Source organism: Ixodes scapularis, unplaced genomic scaffold, assembly GCF_016920785.2.
Source record: "Ixodes scapularis isolate PalLabHiFi unplaced genomic scaffold, ASM1692078v2 PGA_scaffold2__306_contigs__length_199485367, whole genome shotgun sequence".
Lineage (NCBI taxonomy): Eukaryota > Metazoa > Arthropoda > Arachnida > Ixodida > Ixodidae > Ixodes > Ixodes scapularis.
The window spans coordinates 63396734-63403330 of NW_024609857.1; the positions used below are offsets into that span (position 1 = coordinate 63396734).

The window sequence follows — 6597 nt, forward strand, 5'->3', positions numbered from 1 at the left end:
TTCACACATAACGCTACTTGAGGCGATTATGTCGGCACAGAAACGGAGCAGGTTAGATAAATGGATGATGGCCACTAACAGCCAGCCGGCACTCAGAGAGAGTGGTCCCTCTACTCACCTACATGACATTCCCATGGTTCCAAGGGCAGACATTCCTGTGGCTTTGTTGACTTTGGCAAATAGCATAACTTAGAATGCCCTTGAGGAAATACCTCGAGAGACTGAAGGAAGGTGGCGCCTGACCCAACCTGCTGAAGCGGAGCCGAGCACTGCCGCGGGCCAAGCACAGATCCTTGGCCAAGCACCGCCACAGAGGCAAGCACCACCGATGACAACCTGTCTTGTGATGACTCTGACACCAGCAACATAACGATGGCTCCGACACCAGCAATAATCGACGATGGCTCTGACACCAGCAATATCGACGATGGCTCCGACACCAGCAATATTGACGAGGATGTTCATGAGGAAAAGTCTGAGACAGACGAATTTCAGGTAGAATCCTGTTCAGAGGGACCCAACATTACAAGTGACGAGCATGAAAAATCTAGCAGCTCCGATGAAGACGTTGGTACAGAGGGTAGAGTCTTTGATGAGGCACTCGACAATGGGTGTGAGATCAGTAAGCTCCAGGCTTGTCTGATACTCATGACAGTGTTCACGAAATTTTCACTAACAAGAGAATGTTTGCAGCAAATTTTGTTTGCATTTGCATGTTTCCTGCCAAGTCCAAACGCAATGCCTTGCACGGTATATACCTTTTTCAAGCTACTGGCAAATTTTCAGGGCCGGACTGGTGGTGTGAACGAGCATTATTACTGCCACAACTGTATGCAGTACTTGAGCGCAAGAGAGGTCTCTATGTGCCCCTCCTGCAAGCATGACACAAACCGGAAAGAAAGCTTCCTTCACATTTCCCTGGCAAACACATTGCGGTCTTTTCTAGAAAACGAAAAATGTACATCTATCCAGCCTACCCTCAAGACCGCGACAAACTAGAGCTTAATGCACTTGAGGACATGGTCGATAGGGAGTCTTACAACGTGGCAAGAGAAAACCCTGAAAACATTATTAACTTTTCCTTGTTTTCGAATACCGATGGGGTGAAGGCCTTTAAAAGCTCAGGGTCCTCACTATGGCCAATACACTCCATGATCCCCGATTTGCCTCCATTACTGAGGAAAAGATTTCTAGTTCTGGCCCAGATCTGGATTGGCAAAAAGCCGAATATTAACACTTTTTAAGGCCTTTTGTAGCTGAGCTTTCGGAGCTGTTTACGAAAGGACTTTCATGGGTGCATCCTGGGAAACAAATGATTTCATATATTTGTGCTCCAGTATGTTCAGTTGACGCGGTCGCTCGTGCTATGTTACACAATGTTTAGCAATATAACGGTACTTACGGTTGTTCGTTGTGTGAGCAACCTGGAAAGAAGCTAAGTTCTATCGCTCATTCTCATATTTATCCCCCAAGTGACACATTTGTTTTGCGTGATGAAAAAAAAATGCAAGAACAGGCTGCTGCAGCTATCCAGCTGAAGCTATATAAGATTCGATCTGGCAGCTGGTTTCCCGGTTGATTCCATGCACGTTGTCTTTTTAGGAGTTACAAAAATGTTTCTTTTTGCTTGGTTTGATTCCAAACACCATGCACAGCAGTGGTACCTGGGACAAAAAGTTGATCTAGTGGACAGAGCCCTCCTAAAGATCAGGCCCCCGGACTTCACCGCCCGCACACCACGCCCTCTCCATCAGAGAATGTACTGGAAGGCTAGCGAATAGAGTTTGGCTTTTGTTTTACAGTCTTTGTGTACTCTGTACACTGTTGCCAGTTGATGACTTTCAGCATATGATTCTGTTAGTTGGAAGTGTCCGTATGCTGCTTTCAGAATCGGTGTCTCTGAAACAGAATGATTTGGCTGATGTGCTTCTGTTACGTTTCATTGAGCAAGTACCTGCATTGTACAGTGAGCAGTTCTCAACTTTCAACGTTCACCAGCTGGCACACCTTGGGCTATCCGTTAAGAGATGGGGCCCACTTTGGTGCACATAAGCTTTTACTTTTGAGGACAGAAACGTAGATCTACTTAGGATGCGCAAAGGCACACAGCACCTGGACAAGCAGCTTGCTACCTTGGTGGGCATTGGAAATTCAATGTGCTATTTAGAAAAGGTGCTGCAAGGATCACCATTAGCTAAGTCAGTCCTCGAGAGGCTCCAAACGGTTCATTTTTCCCGGCACAAGAGCTCTGTTGGTGATGTAGTCCTGCATGGAAAGCCAGCCAGTAGTGTAGCCTTTTTACCGCAACTGTCCACCTTGCTGCCAGCTCATGAAACCTTTGAGGTGTATAAGAGGGCAACAGTAGGTGAGCATGACTTACAATTTTGTATTCCTATAGATGAGCTGTATGTAGGAACAGCTACACAGTCACATTCACTGTGAATGAACAGAGTATGCCTCAACACAGTATTTTCTTAAAACCAATGATGCTGTATTTGTTGTTCTCAAGAAATTGTCTATTCATTATGACAGACAGTTCAAGCACACCGATACAGGATTGGTAGTTTCAGGTATTTTACCCATACGTCAGATGGATACCACTCTTCAACTCATGCCTGTACTACAGAAAATGCAGAAATGTATTTGTGTTCTTGATTAGTCGGCACTAGTCCGAATTTCAGAGTTCAACCTGTAAAATTTAACAAGCTAGAAATACTAGATCAGCCCACATTTGTAAATAAATTTAGGTGCTTCGCCGAAAAAGCTCAATGCAGAGTATTAAATATTCGTGAGGCACAATATGGCACTACCATCCAATGCCTCAGTTCACAGGGTGTTCAGCGTAGCAGTCGACATCTTCAGTAAGAAATGACGCAAATTGTCCGACGAGACTTTTGAGAGCCAGCTGTTGCTCAAAATACTCAAGGCCAATAAATAGAACAGGCGGCAACAAAAAGAACTTGAATAACCTTCTTCCCTTTGTTTCGTAATTGAGGACAATATTGTTCAAAGTAACGCCAGGAAAGTAACGGATTACTCTTGGGGATAACGGTCACTTACTTTTATGAGAGGGTAATTGCAATTGTAAAAAAATTACAATTTAGCCTTGAGTAATTGTAAATGTAATTCCTTACTATTTTTCAGTACCGTGTACAACTCTGGCTGACACTCCCGTTCAATTTCAGCTTTCTTCTGCCATCAGTGCTCCTGCTCAGCTTTGAACATTGACATGGCTTGTCCCGGGGAGCCAAAATTGCAGGTAGATCTTAAATACACTAAAAAATATCTGGCAAGAGATATTACTTGCAAGGTCACTGTGGTCAAAGGGCATTGCACTGAAAACAACTGAAGCTGACAAGCAGCTGAACAAGTGCAGTGTGTCGTGGCAAACTGAGCACTCTCTTACCTTACGTCGTCTCTTCCCTTTTCATTTATGCTCTTTTGCCTTCTGCCTGTCGGGATCACCTTTGTCTTCTCCCACCCGGCATGTGTTCTTATGTCTGCCTGTTCGCCTTGCCTCTGTTAAATATGAATCAAAATCGTCTCGAAAGAAACATAATCCTTCTGATGAAGTCGGGAAATGCGATCTGCAGGTGGTGGAAGTGCTCGTCACTGTAGTCTGTTTCAGGCTAAAAGTAGCAGAAGTTTCTTTCCCTCTCTCTCCCCATTAGTGGAGTGGACGGTAGAAAGGAGAGTGTAAAGGAGGAAACCACCGATATTGGCAAGGAAAAGCGGATCCCTTTCTTCACTCTTCTGCCTCTTATACAATACAGTAGCCGTCTGTCGTCTAGAGCAGCAATTATATTGCCCACTAAATCTGAGTGGCAGTGGAAATCCATGTCACACATTTCTATGGTGGTGTTTCGTGGCGAGCACCACCCTTCCTCGGCAATACCATCCCTTAAGCAGATGCTGTGTGAACGTCACATTCAGGGAACATGCTCCTCAAAATGTTTGTTCTTTTTGTTCCTTTAAGAAAGTCCAGGTGACCCCAGAGGAGGTCAGGGAGCTGGAGTTAAACTCGAGGCAGCAAGCAAGAAGCACGTGCTGGCAGGAAGCGCCCTTAAAGCGGCTGACTGCATCGCGCTTCGAACAGGTGGATGCGAGACGAGTGGACGCAGGAAGGGCTGGAAAACCTGATCGAGCCAAAAGACTTTTCTCGTGTTCATGCAGTGCAGTATGGACGAAAGAACGTGGGTGCTGCTTGCGACCGCTATAGCAGTGTCATGAAAAGCTGGGAACACAATGTTTCCCTCCAGCACTTTGGGCTGGTTTTGCATCGCAGCTGCCCCTGACTTGGCACCAGCCCTGACAGGCTTGTGTATGACCCGGAAGGGTTGACGTATGGGGTACTAGAAGTGAAATGCCCGTACTCCCTAAGGGAAATAGCAAGCCAGACTTCGTTAAGTCACAAAACTTCTGCTTGGCTTTCAACGAAAATGAAGAGCCACCGCTCGACAAAGACCACCAGTACTATGCGCAAATGCTAGGGCAAATGGCCCGCACTGAGTGCCAGAGGGCGACTTCGTTATGCGCTCTACAAATTAGATCGCCATACAACGCATTTGGTTCGACGAAGAAGAGTGGCTTCGTGTGAGGTCAAATCTAGATTCGTTTTATTTCATGCATATGTTGCCATGCGTTGTCAGGAGAGTTACTTCCTAGTTCTCCAGTATGCATAAGATGGAAGTTGAGGCGACCCAGCACGTGAACCATCTCAAACTTTAGCAATCATTTTCGACAACTATCTCATACTTTAGCAATCATTTTTGACAACTATCTCAAACTTTAGCAATCATTTGCGACAACTATCTCAAACATTAGCAATCATTTTCGATGTCGCAAGCAGTTTGCTGGGTCGCTCTCATATAGATTTCCTGCAGTGCTTCAGGGCCTTACTCAGCTACATTTGTTTTTTGTATTACTTTCATACCAACACTTCTGCATTAAGTTATGAAGATGCCATTTAGAGAGGGAAGTATCTTTCCTTGGAATTATTGTTGTTTGACTTTTTCAAATATACAAATGTAGGGTACTGTGAGTTTAGTTTCCTTATTTAAGCAGTTCTTATGAAACTGCTGGGCGTACATTGCGTACAAGTTGTACAAAGGAATCAAAACAAGCAGACGGCAACGTAAAATAACAATGCCTGCAAGGCACCAAATATGGTGACCATACATGTTGTCCCCTTAAGAAAAAAGGAAGTTGTGTACATGGTTCTTGTGCAGATTAGGAGTTACAGGATCTAGTTGTGGCGGAAATGAACTGCGTTCTGCATTTAAAGGGATGCTGAGCCGAAATTTGGATTTCACGAAACAAGGCAGGAGCGATAGGTGGGATGCTACAAATCCCCCAACATTACTCGCACAGCGATATTTCGGAACGGACGGCCGTATTTTAGGAAAAGGGAACGAGGCCAACGAGACCCATGGCTATGTCACAATTGTCGCTCTATCGTACCCCCCCCCCCTTTTTTTTAATACGGTTATCAGATTGAGATATGGCTGTATGAGGTATGTTTTGTGGTTCGTAGCGTCCCATTGAACGCTTCTGTGGCCTTATTTGTGAAACTGAAGGTTCGGTTCAGCATTCATTTAGAACATTTCTATCAAATAAACGGTGCTTCAGACATCCGCATTTGACTGCGCTGCGTCGAGGAATGTCGGCGTCTATTGTAAGAGGACTGCTATAATCCCCTTACAATGGTCCCCGCAGGGGGCACCTGTGAAAGCAGGTGTTTAGAGAGTGAAGTCTCCACAGACCCCGTGTCCCGCAGGGGGTGCCTGCACCTTAGGTGCTAGGTGCTTGGTGAGTAGCGTCACCACGGACCCCAGCCACGTGGGCCACCATACCCGTACACCTACTTTAGCAGGTGCTTGGTGAGTGGCGTCACAACGAACCCCGAGCCATGTGGGTTCGCCCACCCGCGTCTGGCTGTGCGTGGCGTACCCGTGTCCGGGGAAAAAGGGACCCTGGAGGTTGAGCCGAGCCAAGGGTATGTTTGGACCCTTCGGGGCCCCCGGGTAACGCAATAGACCGCTTCGACCCCTGCTTCTCGTAGACGGGTGCCCTGACTTAGCCCGACCAGGATGATTCAGTCAGTCGCCTCTTCTACCCTCCTCTTCCTTCTTTCACTTTTTGTCCCACCTCTTTCTCTTTTCTTCTCCACTCTCTTCATTTTTCACCTCCTTAGGCGGCAAGGGCCAACCTTGAGTGGAAACAGGTCCTGTCCCTGCAACCACACTAGGGTATAGTGCCCGGGCAGCACTGGTAGAGTAATTGTGTCAGCCAAGCCCATCTTGCTATGGCACATTACCTATCCCCTTGTTGGACTCCGTGGTGGGCGGTGCACCCGGACACTGAACCTTCTTTCCCATGTTATGGGTTCCCGTTCAAAAACCTTCCCCGATCGTCCCCAGAAAAGGGTCCGCACCGAAGTTCAAGCTACAAAGAAGACACCACCGACACCTGCCAGATTCCCCAAGTTTCTAGTTCACTCCGAAAGTTACAAACAGCTTTCCAAATTATCGCCTTTTCTTGTCGCAAAGACACTCGAGGGAGTGGTCGGCAAGGAATTTAAAGCAAAGAAAATGCCAT

General features: G+C 46.4%; 1 pseudogene; it reads left to right on the forward strand.

The window, feature by feature from the left end:
* Positions 1-372: 372 nt before the first annotated feature.
* LOC120837123 lies at positions 373-4665 on the forward strand (annotated as a pseudogene).
* Positions 4666-6597: the final 1932 nt, after the last annotated feature.